Source organism: Arachis hypogaea, chromosome 9, assembly GCF_003086295.3.
Source record: "Arachis hypogaea cultivar Tifrunner chromosome 9, arahy.Tifrunner.gnm2.J5K5, whole genome shotgun sequence".
In the NCBI taxonomy this organism is placed as follows: Eukaryota; Viridiplantae; Streptophyta; class Magnoliopsida; order Fabales; family Fabaceae; genus Arachis; species Arachis hypogaea.
The window spans coordinates 23133456-23157449 of record NC_092044.1 but is presented as its reverse complement, the minus strand read 5'-3'; the positions used below and the strand labels follow the sequence as shown (position 1 = coordinate 23157449).

Sequence of the window (23994 nt, the reverse complement as noted above, 5' to 3'; positions counted from 1 at the left end):
CCTGGACTCATCATCAACGTCAGCCGTATCAAATAGAAAATATAAATCATCCAATGGAGTGTCCATTATTGGATGATCAAAGTACAAGTGAAACACATCAATTTTCTTGTTCTTCTGTTTATTCTCTCGCATTTCATTATCTCCTTGTCTCCATTGATTGGGTGTAATCCAGACTCAAAGTATGAAGGAGCAAGATCAAACCAATACATTATCTTGTAATCACTGTATTCTAGTCCTTTGAACAGAGTTTGAAGATCAAAGAAGCAAATGAAGTCAATATCCATCTTAGGAAACCTCTCAAACTTTCCATCAATGTATAACATAACACCTTTGTTATCCTTTACAATATATATATCCCGTCATGCTTTACGTTTTAAAATTTGAAATCTAAATACATATAACTCGTGATAGGTGTAGCGCTTTATGTGAAATATGGAAAGAAAAAATATAGGTAACCAATTCTATATGCAATCAAGTGGTTATCCTAGACTAACTTTCAAAAAACCTAGTTAACGCTCAAAAAACACACGTGCTACTACAACCCATAGCGTTGCGACGTCGTGACTTGTAACAACCCAATTTTGTGACGAAGCAACTTTTTACTGAAAGTACAGTAGAACAGGCATCTCAAATAATAATAATAATAATAATAATAATAATATATTATTATTATGTTATTATTTTACCTAATTTAGTACAAGCTGAGTTAAGTTTATTAATATATTAATTGAGTCTAAAATCTACCGATATGGATTAAGACTGGCACTCTCTGATGAACTTAGCTATACTAAAAGAATCTAATAAATCCTTCATGACTAAGATAATTATATTGTTAGTATTAAATATATTAGTAACTCATATATTTATTCTAATAAAATAAATACGGGTCATCTAATATATCTGATTTTAATAATTATCTATCAAATGATATTTTAATAATAAAACCATTCTTATAACTCCAATTAAGTGCCATGGCTCTGTTGTTATTAAACCACCTCCTCTTCCAAAGCTCTAAGTTCAATTTCTTTGTAATGAAAACTCCCATCAAAATTCCAAACTTATTAAAGTGTTCTCATTTTTCTCTTTAATCTCATACCAATTTCTTTGAAGAAATTTGACGTAGGATTATTATTATTTTTTGGGTAAAGTATATTTTTTGTCCTTGAAGTTTGACAAAAATTTCAAAAATATCCCTAAGTTTTATTTTGTTTCAATTTTGTCCCAAAAGTTTTCTATTTGCATCAAATATACCCCTGACGGCTAATTTTTTAAAATATTTAAGACCAATTCAACAACAATTTCATAAGAACAACCCTCAACACAAGCAAATCAAGTATAATTTTCATGCATTATTCTTAGATTGGTCTTAAAATTTTTGAAAATTTAGCCGTCGAGAGTATATTTAATGCAAATAGAAAATTTCTGGGACAAAATTGAAACAAAATAAAAATTAGGGGTATTTTTGAAACTTTTACCAAACTTCAGGGACAAAAAATATACTTTACCCTATTTTCCTTCTTAATAGTTTCGGCCTTGAAGTAATGTACAGAGAAAATTTGATTTTTTTTTTATTATTTTGATTGAAAACTAGGTAAGAAATTGGTGTTAGAAGTTCCAAGAAGAAAACCGATTGCGAACCTAAGAAAAGGTAAGGGTTTAATTAAATTAACTTGTGTGAATTGTATTTTAGATATATAATTTATGAATTTGATGTTTGATGATTGGAAACTTATATTTAAGTGCTTGTTTGAGGTTGATTATTTGTTGCATATAAGCCTAAAAAGTTGATATTTCTCAAGAATGTTTTAGTCGAGTCTTAAATGTCTTTGAAAGAGGTTGATTTAAGTTTATTTTAATATTGTTCATGAGGTGAAATTAAAGGTTAAATCCAGAAAAATGAATGATTAAGAGTTAAGGAAAACATTTAAAGAAAGTGTTAAGGAATAAAAGTTTAAGTTGAAGAAATTAAGGTTTACAAAATTAAGGTCTAAGCTTTAAAGTTTAAGGTTTAGAGTCTAAATTTTAAGGTTTATGGTTTAAAGAATTAAAGTTTAAGGTTTAAGAAATTATGGTTTGAAGTTTAAGGATTTAGGGTTTAAGGAATTAAAGTTTAAAGTTTAAGGGAATAAGGTCTACAATTTAAGGAATAGATATTGAGATAAAGGATTGAGAAAAATAAAATAAATTGAATTAAAGCATTTGATTTTGAGCACAATCTCGTGAGGAAGGCAAAATGTAATGCTCACTTGAGATATTGTGCATGAGGCTCAGTGGGAACGGCGATATGTAACACCCATTTGAGACCCAAAGGATGAGGCTCAGTTGGAACGGCGATATGTAACACCCATGTGAGACCTTCAGTGGTGATAGTGATACGTATCTCCCACTTGAAACCAGAAGGATGGTTTCTCTATTAAGATGACGGTACGTAACGCCAATCTTGAAAAGGTTGTCGGGTTACGGGCAATCAAGTGACACGTGAGCTCATGACTTGTATTGAAATAGACATGTATCATATTTGTTTCTTGCATAACTTCTTTGATGATACTACTATGTGTGTGTTTATGTTTGTTTTTGTTTGTATGAGATTTTATGATATTCTATAATATGCTTGAAATGGATGATTTTAAATGCGTTTTATTAGAATTGAGAAGAAATAAATTGTTAATCTCAAATAAGGTAAAAAGAATACTGTTGTGTAAAATCCTTGCTGAGAATTCCAAAGTCCTCACCTCTTGTCCTCTTTTCCCTCACAAATGGAGACGGGAGTCATGATTTATGAGATGTATAGGCTATTTGATTATGAGAATCCTATTTTTGGAAGTTATTTTATCTATTAGATACCTCGTGTTAGGTTTTATATACTACATAACAGACTGTTTCTGCACCCCAAAGATAGTCCAGATTTTGATCTAGATATGTCGTACGACTTTACTTCATCATGGTTGAATCCTGATGGACCTACACATGCATTTCCTACTCATCCAGTGCATGAGGCTTCACCTGAGCTCGACCCAAATGGTGTGCATGTCTCTGAGCCTCCACCTGAGGCACCTGCACCTCCAGAGCCACAACCTCCGCTTTTTTCCGTGGATCATTTAGTCACCCAATATGGACTACTAGGTGAGACCCTCGTGCCAGTCTATGCTAACATACTTATCCATGCAAACAGAGACATTAGCAACTTTGCTAGTGAGGAGGAGGAGGAGGAAGATCTAGAAGAAGACCCTAAATGGTTTGAGGGAGATGTATAGCCAGCGGGCAGGCCACCTGCAACCTGCCTAATGGTGATGTGTGATCTTGGAGTCAGACCAAGACGACACCACACTTTTGATGGCATCTGGTTAAGCACGACTTGAGTAGCTTTAAAGAGTTAACCTTACTTTTGTTAGAGTATAGGAGGGGCTAGAGATGCCTAGACGATTAGGTTAGCGTGGGTGCTGATTAGAGGCTTTTTGGATGGGTGATGACATGTCACCATGTCATGTTTTTCTATGCTTTTTCATACAAGAAATTGATTATTAGTGCTTAAATATTGCATTATTTTGTGCTTAATTGGAATATTTCCTTGATCTTTTAATTTTATAAATCTTGTAGGAAATAAGAAGAAAAAGAAGCAAAGAAGCACAAAATAAGCTAAAAAGGAGAAAAAAAGAGCTTTGGGGCACACTTTGAAGTTGCGACACACTTTGGAGCCTTAGGCCACGCTTTTAAAAGCGTGGCCCATGACCAAATTAAAGGAGAATAGGCAATTAGCACACAATGCTGCGCTCTTGCCAAGAGCAGAGCATTATCGTGATGCAAAGTGAGATTGGAAGCAAATTTTCACTAAGTTAAATTTGGGGCGCTCATAACATGACCATGCCTCCTTCAAAGGGCTATAACTTGAGCTACAGATGTCCGATTGATGTGCTTTCAGTTGCATTGGAAAGCTAACATTCAGAGATTTCCAACGATGTATGGCAATTCATATTTGGCATGAAATTGAGGCACAAGTGGAAGGCCTCTTTAAGGACCAAAAACAAGCAAAAAAATCAACCAATGCTTCCACCAAGGTTCGAAGCTGGAGCCTCACTCCAAAGCATAATGCTCCGCTTTTGGAGAGAGCATTGTCGTGCTCTCTTCATGAAAATTCAAGGAAAATCTCTCCCCAAATGCTTTCACCAAGGCTTGAACCTGGAACCTCACCCAAGCAAAAGGAGTGCTACGCTTCCAAGGAGAGTAGAGCGCTACTCTCTTCATTCCTTGCACAAGTTTGACACGGCCAGGAGGACTTGGTGCGCGCACAAGACACACCACAAGCAGCAATGCTCCGCTCCCCACAAGAGCAGAGCGCTATCTTGAGGCACCCAACTTGGCACGCAACAAAGAGGCCAAAGACAAGCCTCAATGCTCCGCTCCCCACAAGAGCAGAGCACTCTACTAGGCGCAAACACTCATGGGCCAAAATTCAACCAAAATTCCATTTAAATTCAATTCCTCACCAAATTGAATCAAGGCCAACCAAACCCATTTCTCCTCAAATCCAAAGCAAGCTAAGCCCATTATCATCACTAAAAGGCACAAGAACAAGCTAGAATTAGGATTTTCATTTAATTTGTTTTTTATTTCAATTTCATTTTATTTTGTAAAAAGCCTATATAAAGGCATCATTCTCATTTTCATAGGAGGGACTGGCTCCACTAGGGAGCAATAGGAGTAGGATAGAATAGCTCTCTCTCTTTTAATTTTCCTTGTTGAATTTGAGAATTAAAAGTCACATTTGAGTTTTCTTTTCTTCTCTGCTTCATTTTCCTTCTTCTGCAAGTTTTCCTTTCTGCAAATTTCACAATTCAATTCCCATTGAGCTTGAGTTTAATCTTCTGTTCTCATTGCTTTCTACACCCTTTGCTTCCAAATTTACTTTCATTGCAGTTTAGATCTTCCTGTTCTTCTGCAATTTACACTCGATGTTTGCTGTGATCTTGGTTTATGGTGCACGAAACTGTGATCAATACTTTTCACAACTCAAATAATCCCCGGTGATGAAACCAAAAACTTGGTGTTCAATACCATGGCATAAACACAACTTCGCACAACTAACCAGCAAGTGTACTGGGTCGTCCAAGTAATAAACCTTACGCGAGTAAGGGTCGATCCCACAGAGATTGTTGGTATGAAGCAAGCTATGGTCACCTTGTAAATCTCAGTCAGGCAAACTCAAATGGGTATGGTGATATACGAATAAAGCATAAAGATAAAGATAGAGATACTTATGTAATTCATTGGTAGGAATTTCAGATAAGCGTATGAAGATGCCTTCCCTTCCGTCTCTCTGCTTTCCTACTGTCTTCATCCAATCCTTCTTACTCCTTTCCATGGCAAGCTTAAGCAAGGGTTTCACCGTTGTCAGTGGCTACCTCCCATCCTCTCAGTGGAAATGTTCAACGCACCCTGTCACGGCACGGCTATCCATCTGTCGGTTCTCGATCAGGCCGGAATAGAATCCAGTGATTCTTTTGCGTCTGTCACTAACGCCCCGCCTTCAGGAGTTTGAAGCACGTCACAGTCATTCAATCATTGAATCCTACTCAGAATACCACAGACAAGGTTAGACCTTCCGGATTCTCTTGAATGCCGCCATTAGTTCTAGCCTATACCACGAAGACTCTGATCTCACGGAATGGCTGGCTCGGTTGTCAGGCGAGCACTCGGTTGTCAGGCGATCAACCATGCATCGTGTATCAGGAATCCAAGAGATATTCACCCAATCGAAGGTAGAACGGAGGTGGTTGTCAGTCACACGTTCATAGGTGAGAATGATGATGAGTGTCACGGATCATCACATTCATCAAGTTGAAGAACAAGTGATATCTTAGAACAAGAACAAGCGGAATTGAATAGAAGAACAATAGTAATTGCATTAATACTCGAGGTACAGCAGAGCTCCACACCTTAATCTATGGTGTGTAGAAACTCCACCGTTGAAAATACATAAGAACAAGAGTGATCATTGGCTTCGGTCCCAGAGAGGGAACCAGAAGAACCAAGATTTTAAATACAATAGTATAATGTCCTACTTATAGATAACTAGTAGCCTAGGGTGTACAGAGATGAGTAAATGACATAAAAATCCACTTCCGGGCCCACTTGGTGTGTGCTTGGGCTGAGCATTGAAGCATTTTCGTGTAGAGACTCTTCTTGGAGTTAAACTCCAGCTTTTATGCCAGTTTGGGCGTTTAACTCCCATTTTGGTGCCAGTTCCGGCGTTTAACGCTGGAAATCTTGAGGGTGACTTTGAACGCCGGTTTGGGCCATCAAATCTTGGGCAAAGTATGGACTATCATATATTGCTGGAAAGCCCAGGATGTCTACTTTCCAACACCGTTGAGAGCGCGCCAATTAGGTTTCTGTAGCTCCAGAAAATCCACTTCGAGTGCAGGGAGGTCAGAATCCAACAGCATCTGCAGTCCTTTTCAGTCTCTGAATCAGATTTTTGCTCAGGTCCCTCAATTTCAGCCAGAAAATACCTGAAATCACAGAAAAACACACAAACTCATAGTAAAGTCCAGAAAAGTGAATTTTAACTAAAAACTAATAAAAATATACTAAAAACTAACTAGATCATACTAAAAACATACTAAAAACAATGCCAAAAAGCGTACAAATTATCCGCTCATCACAACACCAAACTTAAATTATTGCTTGTCCTCAAGCAACTGAAAATCAAACAAGATAAAAAGAAGAGAATATGCAATGAATTCCAAAAACATCTATGAAGATCAGTATTAATTGGATGAGTGGGGCTTTTAGCTTTTTGCCTCTGAATAGTTTTGGCATCTCACTCTATGCTTTGAAATTCAGAATGATTGGCTTCTTTAGGAACTCAGAATCTAGATAGTGTTATTGATTCTCCTAGTTAAGTATGATGATTCTTGAACATAGCTACTTATTGAGTCTTGGCCGTGGCCCAAAGCACTCTGTCTTCCAGTATTACCACCGGATACATACATGCCACAGACACATAATTGGGTGAACCTTTTCAGATTGTGACTCAGCTTTGCTAGAGTCCCCAACTAGAGGTGTCCAGGGTTCTTAAGCACACTCTTTTTGCCTTGGATCACAACTTTATTTCTTTCTTTTCTCTATTTTTTTCGAAATTTTTTTTCCGAAATTTTCTTTTTTTTTTCATTGCTTTTTCTTGCTTCAAGAATCATTTTAATGATTTTTCAGATCCTCAGTAACATGTCTCCTTTTTCATCATTCTTTCAAGAGCCAACATTCATGAACCACAAATTCAAAAGACATATGCACTGTTTAAGCATACATTCAGAAGACAAAAATATTGCCACCACATCAAAATAATTAAACTGTTATAAAATTCAAAATTCATGCAATTCTTTTTCTTTTTCAATTAAGAATCAAATTTTTTTATTTTTATTTAAGAAAGGTGATGGATTCATAGGACATTCATAACTTTAAGGCATAGACACTAGGACACTAATGATCACAAGACACAAACATAGATAAACATAAGCAATAATTTTCGAAAAACAGAAAATAAAGAACAAGGAAATTAAAGAATGGGTCCACCTTAGTGATGGCGGCTTGTTCTTCTTCTTGAAGATCCTATGGAGTGTTTGAGCTCCTCAATGTTTCTTCCTTGTCTTTGTTGCTCCTCTTTCATGATTCTTTGATCTTCTCTAATTTCATGGAGGATGATGGAGTGTTCTTGATGCTCCACCCTTAGTTGTCCCATGTTGGAACTCAATTCTCCTAGGGAGGTGTTTAGTTGCTCCCAATAGTTTTGTGGAGGAAAGTGCATCCCTTGAGGAATCTCAGGGATCTCATGATGAGAGGGGTCTCTTGTTTGCTCCATCTTCTTCTTAGTGATGGGTTTGTGGTCATTCCTTCTTAGTTGAATTGGCTTCCTTTTTCTCTTCCATTGAGCGCCCTCTTCACAGATGTCTATGAGGACTTGGTCCAACCTTTGATCAAAGTTGACCCTTTTTGAGTTTGAAAGGGATCTCGGGGATCACCTTCTTCAAGGCCACAACTTCATAGAAGTGGTCTTGATGCACCCTTGAGATGAATCTTTCCATCTCCCATGACTCGGAGGAGGAAGCTTTTGCCTTCCCTTTCCTCTTTCTAGAGGTTTCTCCGGCCTTAGATGCCATAAATGGTTATGGAAAACAAAAAGCAATGCTTTTACCACACCAAACTAAAAAGGTTTGCTCGTCCTCGAGCAAAAGAAGAAAGAAGAGAGTAGAAGAAGAAGAAATGAGGAAGAAGGGAATGGCCTTGTGGTCGGCCAAAAGGGGAAGAAGTGGTGTTTAGCTTGTGTGAAAATGAAGGAGTGAAGGAGGGTTTATATAGGAGTGGGGGAATGGTAGGGTTCGGTCAATTGAGGGTGGGTTGGATGGGAAAGTGGTTTGAATTTGAATGGTGAGGTAAGTGGGGTTTTATGAAGGATGGATGTGAGTGGTGAAGAGAAAGATGGGATTTGATAGGTGAAGGGTTTTTGGGGAAGAGGTGTTGAGGTGATTGGTGAATGGGTGAAGAAGAGAGAGAGAGTGGTGGGGTAGGTGGGGATCCTGTGGGGTCCACAGATCCTGAGGTGTCAAGGAAAAGTCATCCCTGCACCAAATGGCAAGCAAAATTGCGTTTTTAGCCATTTCTGGCATTAAACGCCGGGCTGGTGCCCATTTATGGCGTTTAACGCCAAGAGTTTGCCCTTTTCTGGCGTTTAACGCCAGTCTGGTGCCCCTTTCTGGCGTTAAACGCCCAGAATGGTGCCAGACTGGGCGTTAAACGCCCATCTGCTAGCCTCACTGGCGTTTAAACGCCAGCAGGTTCTTCCTCCAGGGTGTGCTATTTTTCCTTCTGTTTTTCATTCTGTTTTTGCTTTTTTCATTGATTTTGTGACTTCTCATGATCATCAACCTACAGAAAACATAAAATAACAAAGGAAAATAGATAAAATATAACATTGGGTTGCCTCCCAACAAGCGCTTCTTTAATGTCAGTAGCTTGACAGAGGGCTCTCATGGAGCCTCAGAAATGCTCAGAGCTATGTTGGAACCTCCCAACACCAAACTTAGAGTTTGAATGTGGGGGTTCAACACCAAACTTAGAGTTTGGTTGTGGCCTCCCAACACCAAACTTAGAGTTTGATTGCGGGGGCTCTGTGTGGCTCTGTTTTGAGAGAAGCTCTTCATGCTTCCTCTCCATGATGATAGAGGGATATCCTTGAGCCTTAAACACCAAGGATTCTTCATTCACTTGAATGATCAGTTCTCCTCTATCAACATCAATCACAGCCTTTGCTGTGGCTAGGAAGGGTCTGCCAAGGATGATGGTTTCATCCATGCACTTCCCAGTCTCTAGGACTATAAAATCAGTAGGGATGTAATGGTCTTCAACTTTTACCAGAACATCCTCTACAAATCCATAGGCTTGTTTTCTTGAGTTGTCTGCCATCTCTAGTGAGATTTTTGCAGCTTGCACCTCAAAGATCCCTAGCTTCTCCATTATAGAGAGAGGCATGAGGTTTACACTTGACCCTAAGTCACACAAGGCCTTCTTGAAGGTCATGGTGCCTATGGTACAAGGTATTGAGAACTTTCCAGGATCTTGTCTCTTTTGAGGTAATCTCTGCCTAGACAAGTCACCCAGTTCTTTGGTGAGCAAAGGGGTTCATCCTCCCAAGTCTCATTTCCAAATACTTTGTCATTTAGCTTCATAATTGCTCCAAGGTATTTAGCAACTTGCTCTTCAATGACATACTCATCCTCTTCAGAGGAAGAATACTCATCAGAGCTCATGAATGGCAGAAGTAAGTCCAATGGAATCTCTATGGTCTCATTGTGAGCCTCAGATTCCCATGGTTCCTCATTGGGGAACTCATTGGAGGCCAGTGGACGTCCATTGAGGCCTTCCTCAGTGGCGTTCACTGCCTCTCCTTCCTCCCAAAATTCGGCCATGTTGATGGCTTTGCACTCTCCTTTTGGATTTTCTTCTGTATTGCTTGGAAGAGTACTAGGAGGGAGTCCAGTAATTTTCTTGCTCAGCTGACCCACTTGTGCCTCCAAATTTCTAATGGAGGACCTTGTTTCAGTCATGAAACTTTGAGTGGTTTTGATTAGATCAGAGACTATGGTTGCTAAGTCAGAGTTGTTCTGCTTAGAACTCTCTGTCTGTTGCTGAGAAGATGATGGAAAAGGCTTGCCATTGCTAAACCTGTTTCTTCCACCACTATTGTTGTTGAAACCTTGTTGAGGTCTCTGTTGATCCTTCCATGAGAGGTTTGGATGATTTCTCCATGAAGGATTATAGGTGTTTCCATAGGATTCTCCCATGTAATTCACCTCTTCCATTGAAGGGTTCTCAGGATCATAAGCTTCTTCCTCAGATGAAGCTTCCTTAGTACTGTTTGGTGCATTTTGCATTCCAGACAGACTTTGAGAAATCATATTGACTTGTTGGGTCAATATTTTTTTCTGAGCCAATATGGCATTCAGAGTGTCAATCTCAAGAACTCCTTTCTTCTGACTAGTCCCATTGTTCACAGGATTTTTTTCAGAAGTGTACATGAATTGGTTATTTGCAACCAATTCAATTAGCTCTTGAGCTTCTGTAGGCGTCTTCTTCAGATGAAGAGATCCTCCAGCAGAGCTATCCAAAGACATCTTGGACAGTTCAGAGAGACCGTCATAGAAAATACCTATGATGCTCCATTCAGAAAGCATATCAGAAGGACACTTTCTGATTAATTGTTTGTATCTTTCCCAAGCTTCATAGAGGGATTCTCCTTCCTTCTGTCTGAAGGTTTGGACCTCCACTCTAAGCTTACTCAATTTTTGAGGTGGAAAGAACTTTGCCAAGAAGGCATTGACTAGCTTTTCCCAAGAGTCCAGGCTTTCTTTAGGTTGTGAGTCCAACCATGTCCTAGCTCTGCCTCTTACAGCAAAAGGGAATAGCATAAGTTTGTAGACCTCAGGGTCAACCCCATTAGTCTTGACAGTGTCACAGATTTGCAAGAACTCAGCTAAAAACTGATGAGGATCTTCCAATGGAAGTCCATGGAACTTGCAATTCTGTTGCATTAGAGAAACTAATTGAGGCTTAAGCTCAAAGTTGTTTGCTCCAATGGCAGGGATAGAGATGCTTCTCCCATAAAAGTCGGGAGTAGGTGCAGTAAAGTCACCCAGCACCTTCCTTGCATTGTTGGCATTGTTGTTGTTTTCGGCTGCCATAGGTTCTTCTTCTTTGAAGATTTCTGTTAGGTCCTCTACAGAGAGTTGTGCTTTGGCTTCTCTTAGCTTTCTCTTCAAGGTCCTTTCAGGTTCAGGATCAGCCTCAACAAGAATGCTTTTGTCCTTGCTCCTGCTCATAAGAATGAGAAGGGAACAAGAAAAAGTGGAATCCTCTATGTCACAGTATAGAGATTCCTTTAGGTGTCAGAGGAAAAGAAAAGTAGAAGACAGAAGTAGAAAATTCGAACTTATCAAAGAAGATGGAGTTCGAATTTTGCATTAAGGAATAGTGTTAGTCCATAAACAGAAGGATGTGAGAAGAAGGGAAGTAATTTTCGAAAATTAAGTAAAAGATTTTGAAAACATTTTTGAAAAACACTAATTGATTTTCGAAAATGAAAGTGGGAAAAGAAATCAAGTGATTTTTGAAAAAGACTTTGAAATTAGAAATCAAAAAGATTTGATTGAAAACTATTTTGAAAAAGATATGGTTAAGAAGATATGATTAGTTTTAAAAAGATGTGATTGAGAAGATATGATTTGAGAAACATTTTAAAAAGATTTGATTTTGAAAATTAAAAACTTGGCTAACAAGAAAAGATATGATTCAAACATTAAACCTTTCTCAACAGAAAAGGCAACATACTTGAAATGTTGAATCAAATCATTAATTGATAGCAAGTATTTTTTAAAAATAGAAAGAAATTGATTTTGAAAAAGATTTGATTGAAAAGATATGATTTGAAAAAGATTTGATTTTGAAAAACTTTGAAAACTTGGAAAAAAATTGATTTGAAAACAGAATCTTCCCTCTTGTGCCATCCTGGCGTTAAACGCCCAGAATGGTGCACATTCTGGCGTTTAACGCCCAAAACTATACCCTTTTGGGCGTTAAACGCCCAACCAGGTACCCTGGCTGGCGTTTAAACGCCAGTCTGTCCTTCTTCACTGGGCGTTTTGAACGCCCAGCTTTTTCTGTGCAATTCCTCTGCTGTATGTTCTGAATCTTCAATTCTCTGTATTATTGACTTGAGAAGACACAAATAAAAATATTTTTGGATTTTTAATAGTAAGGAAAAATCAAAATGCAACAAGAATCAAATAACAATGCATGCAAGACACCAAACTTAGCAGTTTGTATACTACTGACACTAATGAGAATGCATATGAGACACATAAACACTCAAGTCAAGAGAACTCAAAGATCAGAGTAAGAAATCATCAAGAACAACTTGAAGATCCCTAAGACACATGAATGGATGCATGTAACTGACACCAAACTTAAAATGAAACACTAGACTCAAACAAGCAATTTTTTTGGATTTTATGATTTTGTAATTTTTTTTTTTGCTTTTTCGATAATAAAGTGGAAAAAAGTATCAAAATTCTTAATGAGAATTCCAGGAATCATGCAATGTTAGTCTAAAGCTTCAGTCTAAAGGAATTATACATGGTCAGCCAAGCTTCAGCAGAACATTGCATTCAAGAGCTAAATTGATGAAGATCAATCAGCTTTGGTGATGATAAGAACATCACCTTGAAACACTAGAATTCATTCTTAAGAACTCTGAAGAAAAAAAATACCTAATCTAAGCAACAAGATGAACCGTCAGTTGTCCAAACTCAACAATCCCCGGCAACGGCGCCAAAAACTTGGTGCACGAAATTGTGATCAATACTTTTCACAACTCAAATAATCCCCGGTGATGAAACAAAAAACTTGGTGTTCAATACCATGGCATAAACACAACTTCGCACAACTAACCAGCAAGTGTACTGGGTCGTCCAAGTAATAAACCTTACGCGAGTAAGGGTCGATCCCACAGAGATTGTTGGTATGAAGCAAGCTATGGTCACCTTGTAAATCTCAGTCAGGCAAACTCAAATGGGTATGGTGATATACGAATAAAGCATAAAGATAAAGATAGAGATACTTATGTAATTCATTGGTAGGAATTTCAGATAAGCGTATGAAGATGCCTTCCCTTCCGTCTCTCTGCTTTCCTACTGTCTTCATCCAATCCTTCTTACTCCTTTCCATGGCAAGCTTAAGCAAGGGTTTCACCGTTGTCAGTGGCTACCTCCCATCCTCTCAGTGGAAATGTTCAACGCACCCTGTCACGGCACGGCTATCCATCTGTCGGTTCTCGATCAGGCCGGAATAGAATCCAGTGATTCTTTTGCGTCTGTCACTAACGCCCCGCCTTCAGGAGTTTGAAGCACGTCACAGTCATTCAATCATTGAATCCTACTCAGAATACCACAGACAAGGTTAGACCTTCCGGATTCTCTTGAATGCCGCCATCAGTTCTAGCCTATACCACGAAGACTCTGATCTCACGGAATGGCTGGCTCGGTTGTCAGGCGAGCACTCGGTTGTCAGGTGATCAACCATGCATCGTGTATCAGGAATCCAAGAGATATTCACCCAATCGAAGGTAGAACGGAGGTGGTTGTCAGTCACACGTTCATAGGTGAGAATGATGATGAGTGTCACGGATCATCACATTCATCAAGTTGAAGAACAAGTGATATCTTAGAACAAGAACAAGCGGAATTGAATAGAAGAACAATAGTAATTGCATTAATACTCGAGGTACAGCAGAGCTCCACACCTTAATCTATGGTGTGTAGAAACTCCACCGTTGAAAATACATAAGAACAAGAGTGATCATTGGCTTCGGTCCCAGAGAGGGAACCAGAAGACCCAAGATTTTAAATACAATAGTATAATGTCCTACTTATAGATAACTAGTAGCCTAGGGTGTACAGAGATGAGTAAATGACATAAAAATCCACTTCCGGGCCCACTTGGTGTGTGCTTGGGCTGAGCATTGAAGCATTTTCGTGTAGAGACTCTTCTTGGAGTTAAACGCCAGCTTTTATGCCAGTTTGGGCGTTTAACTCCCATTTTGGTGCCAGTTCCGGCGTTTAACGCTGGAAATCTTGAGGGTGACTTTGAACGCCGGTTTGGGCCATCAAATCTTGGGCAAAGTATGGACTATCATATATTGCTGGAAAGCCCAGGATGTCTACTTTCCAACACCGTTGAGAGCGCGCCAATTAGGTTTCTGTAGCTCCAGAAAATCCACTTCGAGTGCAGGGAGGTCAGAATCCAACAGCATCTGCAGTCCTTTTCAGTCTCTGAATCAGATTTTTGCTCAGGTCCCTCAGTTTCAGCCAGAAAATACCTGAAATCACAGAAAAACACACAAACTCATAGTAAAGTCCAGAAAAGTGAATTTTAACTAAAAACTAATAAAAATATACTAAAAACTAACTAGATCATACTAAAAACATACTAAAAACAATGCCAAAAAGCGTACAAATTATCCGCTCATCAGTTTACATTCCCTGCAACTTTACATTTTCTGCAATTGCTCTAAGTTACTGATTTACTGATTTCTTTACTTTCCAACCCCCAGCCCCTTTACATTTCATGCAATTTACATTTCTTGTCATTTAAGTTCTTTGCAATTTACATTTCTTGCTCTTTAAGTTGCTGTCCAATTTTACTTTCTGCACTTTATAATTCATGCAGTTTACTCTCTGTTGATTAACTTCACACAATTCACTCAATGTTAGCTTGACTAAACTAATCACCCACTAAAGTTGCTTGATCCATCAATCCCTGTGGGATCGACCTCACTCATGTGAGTTATTATTACTTGATGCGACCCGGTACACTTGCCGGTGAGTTTTGTGTTGGATCGTTTTCCACACATCAATGGACTAGGCCCTGAAATGCCGGATGTACATATATGTATGTATTATGTATCTATTATGAAGGAGTGTAGTATACCTAAGTCTGGTTCACGAGTTTGTGGATAAATGTACTTTGTAATATATATGTGTGTGTGTGTGTGTACATATATGTATGTATTATGTATTTATTATGAAGAAGTGTAGTCTACCTGAATTTGGTTCACGAGTTTGTGAATAACTGTACTCTCTAATGTGTGTGTTGATAACTATGTCTTATATTTAAAATTTGTACTTACTGTCTCTCATGATATGTTATTAACCATCTTGTACGAACTACTTCGTCTTTTTAATAAAATTTCTCTTTAATAACAATATATATATATATATATATATATATATATATATATATATATATATATATATTAAAGCTATAAGGTAAACAAGTTAGTAACAATTTACCTTTAGTATGATCATGACATACTGGGAGAAAGGTCGTTACACGACCTTCCCCTCTAACACCTCTTACCGTGATGTCGTACCCTCCCTTTCCAAGTCGTGTTGTCGCGCTGCCATGCCCTCCTGGTTCATTTCCTATTGCCGCGCCGCCAAACCTCACCTTGCTTATTCTTTTTGCCACGACGCTCCATCCTTTCCTCCAACTCCTCTTGTCCTGTCGCGACACCGCCATGTGAAAATTCTCTCGACGTAATGCCGTTTAGTGCCTTATCCAAAGAGAAAATTCATAAAAAAAGGACTCGACAGACAGTGATGGGCAGCAATGACAATTCTGAAAGGACAGATGGTGGTGGGCGGCGCGGACGACTTTTGAGCTAGGGAAGGTGGTAGACGACGCGTTTTTGGACCGTGATGTATGGATTTAGATTTTTTTTCTTTTTCGTTGGATTTTTTTTGTAGTTCATATATTAATTGGCAGCAGTTGGCTGGTACCCTAATTGATTATCTAACAAAATTGAATTGGAAATGCACCATCCATGATCATTTATGACCATTATATTGCATTTCTGAATTTTTAAAATAAAAAAAAATCAAATTTAAATATGTATTTTTTTAGTTATTTTAATTTTGTATTTTATTATTTATCTTGTTTATAATGAAAATAAGAGTAGATTATTGGATAATTAAAAAAAGTATTTGTAATATGGCTTGAATTTATTTAAGGCCATGGATTCCTTACTCCCACTTTTATGTAGGATATGATTAACCATCATAAAAATAATTACAAAATATACCCCATTTTGTTATTTTTGGAAAAATTAATAATTTGATATTGATCCATCTAATTTCTACTTTTTACACTTTTTTTCCTTTTAATTTCAGATTCAAAGAAGAGAAGTATTTGGTCTGCTAGGGTTTTTGCCCCTTTTTCAATCACTGCCATTCTCTCATCCTCTTTTTTTGCTATATCTTTCGTTCGCTTATCCTCGCCGCTGTAACACGCCTCAGACGACGTCGCAACCTGCTTCCGCCGCCGCCACACAACATGCTGTCGCTGCTGCCGCGTAACACACTGTCGAATGAAATAGATACTTGACTGATTCTCTTGGTACGGGTGAGACCATTGATTTATGCCTCTCTCACCACCTTTTAAGTCTTCCCTTTTCTTAATGGCTTCCTCATCTTAGTAGAATTTATAATCTTAATACTTAGGAAGCACTAGGAGTCACAATATTGAATCTATTAGCATAAAGTTGTGACGTATATAGTTTAAATTTTTGAATGTTAACTTTTTGGTTTAATACATTGATTTGATTTACTTGATTACACTATTTCATCTCTGCGTTGTAGTGATTCGTCTCTGCCCCTGCGAACTACTCAAGTTTCATTTTGATCATAATTCAAAGATGAAAGAGATGTCTCTGCTAGGGCTTTTCCACTAATATTCATGTTCTTGTCCCATCTCTGCAGCTACCTCCATTGCTGTCGCTGCTTGCAATTAGCACCGCCACTACTCCTTCTACTACTGCCACACCACACTTCCCGGTCCCTCTGCCTTATTGTGCTTCGTCTCTGTCCGTGTGAACTAGTCAAGTTTCACTTTACTTTATTTTGTTTTATTGTTTTTTCTATGGAAATTTTTGTGAATTTGGAGATTTTTCTGCCGTCTTCGCACCATTGTTTATTTTAAGGGTGGAAAAGAAAATAAAACAACTACTTCACTTCAATGGCAGATTAAGAGTGAACAAGAAAATGCACTACCCTAACTGAGCATTGCAATTGGCAACAAGCACAATGAATTTTTCTTTACAAATTTGTGATTATTAATTGGTGTCTCATTGTGTGAAGATTTCATATCTGACTTGACTTGGAAAACTATTTTTGAAAAAAAAAGACTTGTCCCTTTGATTTAACCAAACCAAACACAATTTGAATAAAAAGTGCAATTTTTCCTTCCTTTTGTTTTTGATTGAATCAGAACTTTACATCAAATATAACAAAATCGTATCATATGTATAATTTTAAGTATTTATATTATATTATTTTATATTTATTTGCTTTGCTTAAGAAGAGGAAGAGTGTTAGTGAATGTGAAAGTGGTGGGTCTTTTAATTACATTACATTACTCTACTCATTATATTAGTGGAGTTACCCTCTTTGAGAAAACCATGTCTTGTTAGCTTAATATATGTTAAAATAGTTTGATTCGTTGTGATTCTATGAGCATTGCATCAATGGCTTTTAACATTCATTATCTACAAATTGAAATAATTATTTTTTGTAGATATAAATGTGTTCTATATTTTAAAAAACTTGGTTAATTGATTTTCTTTTAGTGGGATTGTTCTCCATTTCATCTTATTGTGCTATCTTACTTGAGTTATTTGTCAGAGACATTTTTCTTCTGTTTATATATGCCAAACAGATTGTGAGGGAGACCAAATGTTATTGAATGCATTTTTTACTTCTTTGGTACCATTATCTTTTTGTCAAATTTGTTCTGAAGCATTAGAAGATTTCATAGAGTGATCATTGCCTCGGCATTGATGCAGAGATAACCTTTGATTCATTCTATCATTATTTTTAAATTTTGTGCTTAATTTATGACATGCTGTGAATTTTAGGACTTTTTGGTTTTGAAGTATTGAAGCAAAAAAAAAAGATTCACCGGTGTAATAAGAATAGTCGCACAATCTGAATTATATAACAAAATTTATTTATCTGTTAGTGCTTTCTCATTTTGAATCCATTTATCTGATGAATGAGCTAAATATTACTTTACTGCATTGCCATTCATCAGATAAATTAGTTTTTTCTTTCCTGCAAACAAAAACACTCCTCTGCACCGAAACATCAGGTTAAGTGGGTTTACTATAGCATTGAAACCATATTAAAAGAGTAAGCATCTACAAAGTTATGCTCAATTTACAATAGTATGTCAGACTGTGTCTATTTGAGGATTAGATTGTATATTAGAGAATATTTAATACGTTCTCAAGAAAATTTACTCAAGCAAGGTGCATTGCAAGGTCTCTTAACGGCTACAAGATAACATGCTTTAGCCGAACAGTTCCGACATTAATATTCACAAACATCATACTTTAATAATTCTCGAAATTCTAGGTATTAACTTGATCACCTTTTTTAAACAAATGACAAGCATGAACTTGACCTCAAGAAAAAACAAGTCCTTTGGACAATGAAACCAAAACTCTCTAGATTGTGCAAATAACCGCGTTCATATGATAGACTAATAGGATTCGACAGCTACATAATCAAGACTTATGCAGCATAAAAGTAATATGCATGAACAAGGTTATATTTGGTTAGATATGGAAGGCTAGCCATTCCAAATTTTTGGCAACTAGTTAATGCAGCATAAATTTGTTTGTTCTTTTGTTTGCAGGCAAGAAGTATTGCATCTTTACAAGTGCAAGGTGAAAGCAAGAGTTATTATTGAACCAATAACAGATAATTGTATTCTAAATATAAAGTTCTAGAGTATTTCAAGTAAAATGGTCTTGAAAAATAAGTTTATTCATAATTGCTTTATGAACTTGAAGTTGACTGGCACAAAATGACTTTTACTATGTTGGTTGCCTAAAATTGGAAGTGGTCGAAATGCTTACGGGCATTGAAGTAGTAGGGAAAGGTGCAATTGGTTCTAAAAAATTGGAGTAATATCCTGGTGTAATAATTGTGTGACTTTATTTTATGATTGATGTTGTACTTTGTAGCTTTATATGATTATTTGTATTAAGTTATATTGTATTATATAACTTAAATAGATCAATTATATCTTATAAATTCAGGATATGTTTGAACTTTGCTATTTCTCATTCTTTTGATTAAGTTATATTGTATCTATCATACACATCAATAATTAGTTACGATAATATATAGGGCACTAATAACTTATATTAATTGACAAAAGTAAAGAAAATTAGTAATATAGAATTGTAACATGTAGAGGAAGGATAAATTAGTGTATAAACTAATGAAAAATAACTCAGTAATTTGATTTTCAAAGAAAATAGTAAAAATATCTAAGAGATGTATTCATCATTTCCAAATATCTTCATGCTTTGCTTCCACGCTGCTCCTATATTTCCAAGCATTATCTTGGATTATGGGACTTAAATCGTTGTACTCCTCTAAAACTAAATCCACGACAAATCTCATTTGTGTGGAGCCGTTAATCTGATTAGAACACCAATAATATAATTATAATTAGGGTTAAGTACGATTTTGGTCCTTAAAGTAGGGGCTGAAAATTTGTTTCATCCCTGGCCTTTTTTTGCTACAAAATAATCCCCAAAGGTTTAACTTAGTTTTAAAATTATCTTTTGGACAAAAATACCCTTCCCCATTCTTCCCTAAAATCAACCACAAAGCAGAGGCAGAAGCAGAGGTAAAAGGAGAAACAGAAGCAGAAGAAGAATCAACAACATCAACAACGGTGAATCAACAACAGCAACAATAAAAGCAAAAATAGAATCAACAACAGCAACAACAAAAGAAAAAACAGAAGCAGAATCAACAATAAAATAACAACAACAATGGTGAATGGTGAATCAACAACAGCAACAACAAAAGTAAAAATAGAAGCAGAAGGCAAAAAGAAGAAGCAGAAAGCAGAAGCAACAACAAGGCTCGATGGCGACAGGACGACGTGACCTCACTTCAGTGGCGGCGATGACGGGACAGGACACAATGGCGACCGACAACAGCGGTTCGTGACTGAATGCGGTTTTCCTCAGCGCCTCCATGCCTCTCTTCTCTTCCTCTCCGCTTCTCTTTCTCTCTCCCTCTGCTCATAGTGATGCAAATCCAAGCCATCGGTGACGCCAGCGAACTGCGGTTGTACTGGTGCGACGACGGAGAGGAGCTACAGTGGTGGTGGACGGTGGTTTCGGTGGTTTCGGTGGCATGATCTCCCGCCTTCTCCTTTCCCTTCTTCTTCCCTGCCCCCCACCCTCTGTGTGATTCCCCCATTCCCCTTCCCCTTTGTTTTCTTTCTTTTTTTTCTTTTTTCTTTTTTTAAATTTGTTTAGTTAGGGTAATTTGGTAATAAAAATTAAATTTTTGGTAAAAATGACGATTTTAAAACTAAGTTAAACCTTGGGAACCATTTTGTAGCAAAAAAAAGGCTGGGGATGAAACAAATTTTCAGCCCCTATTTTAGGGGTCAAAATCATACTTAACCCTTATAATTAGAAGTGTGTTGAAAAAATAATGTTAAAAATACAAATAAAATAAATATTACCTGAATATTGAAGTCCTCTTGTAAAGTACATTCTCTGATCCAATTCGCCACACAAACTCCGCTATCATTCCTAAGATATAAAGCGTTTAACAAATAGTAATTATATACATGTAAGATATAAACTGTTGAACTTGTTATAATATTCAAAAGAAAAAATGAGGAGACTTACGATCTATTTTTTTTGAGTGGGTAGGCCAAAAAATAGAGCAATCTTTAACTTTAGACCTATAATAATAAAAAATATGATCATCTAACATCGCTTCTAAATAAGTTGCTTGTACAAGAGTTAATTGTATGTGATTTAAATTGACTAAGAGTACTAGTTACAACAAACGGTTATTTAAATTGTTAAATTGTTAAGCGATTCAAGAGTTAATTGTTTAGAACAAATAATTACCACTTTAATTGCGTTCCTTTTGCGTTGTTGATGTTTTCCGACACTAGGGAGTGAATCCAATAAGATTAGGCGACGACTCGTAAAGTTAACAATAACCAAATACCAATGTGGATCCTCATAAATGGAGACAAAAATCTGCAATTAACCTTAAACCATTATAAATATTAGAAAAATAAAATAGTATATTAATGGAAAATAAATTGGTCATTTGTACCCTAATGACGTGGCTAACTTTCAGTGATATATAAACTCCAAAGAAATCATAGATAACCTTGGCCGGTTTGTATTTGTCGCTTAAAGCATATCGATGTAAACACAAAAATACTTGTTAAATTGAAATATATTTTAAATTTAACAACTATTTTTTAATTGATAATTTAATTTTAAACTTTACTCGTGTGAGTACATGGGATGGTTTAGTCTAGAATTAAGAACTTCTCTATAAATTAGTATATCTATATAAAATATTAGACCAAAATATTAACAAATAATTTAAAAATATTATAGGATAAATTTACTGCAAAATGCTCAGCCATAAACAAGCAAATTGGATCTTCATTCCTACATCGAAATACACGTGTCATCATAAGTGCAACCAGGTTTATAACCTACAAGATGTTAAATTTATATGTAAAACATGTTTATAAATAAAATACAAATCACAAAATTATAAATACAAGAAAAAGTATAATATGCATTGACTTCTATACTTACTCATGATTCGACACATTTTTCTGGCACAAGACATCTAAATATATTTCTATAACCTTTTTCATATGAGATTACTAACTCTTCAGAACTGTCAAAGTCATAAAATGGTTGGTGTGGAGAATCATAGAATTTTTAAATTATTATATATTACACATAAAAATAAATCACACGTACGTATCTAGCGTATTCGAAAAAATATAGGTTGCAACATCAGTTTCAAACTTGGTTAACATCATCAGAAGTGTAGGATCGAATGCAATAAGTGTCCACCACTACAGTTAAAAAAATAATTTTAAAATTAAACAGAAAAATAAAGGAAAGAGGGAAAAAAAAGTAAAAGAGAGAAGAAAAAAAAGGCTTACATTTGGTAATACAGCTCCTACTCTAACATGTGGTTGTCCATTAAATGGAGTTGTTGCTTCATGAGTGATATTTGAATGGGACAACTATTTGGGTTGAATAGGTAAGATACTAGTTGTAAGATCCAGAAATTTCAAAAAATCTTATTATGAGCTAATTTTGATTTATTTATTCATTAAGTACTTTAACTTCAGAAATTATTTTATTAAAGATAAATTAAAGCAAATTTTGATTAATTGAGTTTAAAATAATTTAAGATCTTATCTAATTTTATAATTATCGAATTATTTTCTATATTTGAATAATAAAGTTTAACAAATATAAAATAATAAGAATTTTATATGGCTTGGTTTAAGTAATTGAGATTTCGGAATTTAATACTAATATTTTTGTAAATAAAGAAAATTAATTATATTACTTTATAATTTCAATTAGAGTATTTGATTTCAAATCAATTAGTATTTTGATACAAAAAATTCTATTTTAGAATAATTTTAGAGATTTAATTAGATTTAGATTAACCCTAAAAATCCCCAAATTTATCACAAAATCCTAATTCCCAAATCAAAACCCTAAATCCCCAAAACACAACCCTAACCCTAATTTCCCTAACCCTAGCCACCATACCCCTTTCCCCAAAATAACCCAAACCCATAGCTTCTGAACCCAACACCTACAGCTTCAGAAAACCAAAAAAAAAAAAAGAGAAAGGAAGAAAGGGAGAAGAGAGAACGGGGAGAGCAGAGCAGAGGAAGGAAGAAGAAGGAGGCGGCGCGGTGGGTGTCACTGCCACCGACACCGTCGTTGTTGGCAGAGGAGAAAGGAGATCCGAGAGAGAGAGAGAGAAAGAGAGAGAGGAAGGGAGCGCCAGGGAAGGAGAAGCTCGCCACTGTCAACCTCTCCGCCGTCGTCGTCCAGGGAGCTGCCACCCCTGTTCGTCGTCGCTATTCGCCCTCAGCAAGTCACCGTCGTCCTTGAATTCTTGAAGAGAGGGAGAGACTGACGGAAGAGGTTGACGCACACGGGAGAGGAAGAAAGTGCCTCCATACCACTGTCGTTCAAGAGCTCAACCGCCTTGCCATTGTCGCCATCGAGGGTCTTGCCGCTGGTGAAAAGATGTCGTCGCGTTGGTTGCTGCCATCGAGCAACTGATAAACCACTATTTCATGGTTTATCTTGTGCTCAATTGAGTGGTTTTTATCAACTCTTTACCCACTTATTCATATGATTTGCATGTTTTACATTTTCCTTCCTGATTTTGTGCTATGATTGAAAACATAATTCTTTGGTCTTAATTTTGCTATATTTAATCCTCTCTTATTACCATTTGATGCCTTGATATGTGTGTTAAGTGATTTCAGAGATTACAGGGCAGGAATAGCTTAGAGGATGGAAAGGAAACATGCAAAACTGGAAGGAATACAAGGAACTGAAGGAACTGCTAAAGCTGTACAGCCTGACCTCTTGGTACTAAATCGACTATATCATGAGCTACAAAGGTTCAAATGATGCGGTTCTAGTTGTGTTGGAAAGCTAACATCCGGGGCTTCGCAACGATATATAATTTGCCATAGCTTCCCCAAAGTTAGGCAACGCGGATGCGTGAATGATGCGCACGCGTCGCATCTGCAAAATCTCAATCCACGCAAACACGTGGACAATGCATCCGTGTCACTTTGCCGTGACCTGTACGAACCAGCAGCGATTACTGGGCTGTTTTTGACCCAGTTCTTGGCCCAGAAAATACAGATTAGAGGCTATAAAGTGGGGAATGCATCGATACATAACACAATATACATTCATAAGTCACACTTTTCATAATTTAGATGTAGTTTTTAGAGAGAGAGACTCTCTCCTCTCTCTTA

At 36.8% G+C, this 23994-nt stretch overlaps 1 non-coding gene across 1 annotated transcript; it reads left to right on the top strand.

The window, feature by feature from the left end:
• Positions 1-10721: 10721 nt before the first annotated feature.
• Positions 10722-10829, top strand: LOC112713826 (small nucleolar RNA R71). The gene has a single exon (XR_003158786.1). It is a non-coding gene; the product is annotated as a small nucleolar RNA R71 (small nucleolar RNA).
• The last annotated feature ends 13165 nt before the right edge of the window (positions 10830-23994 follow it).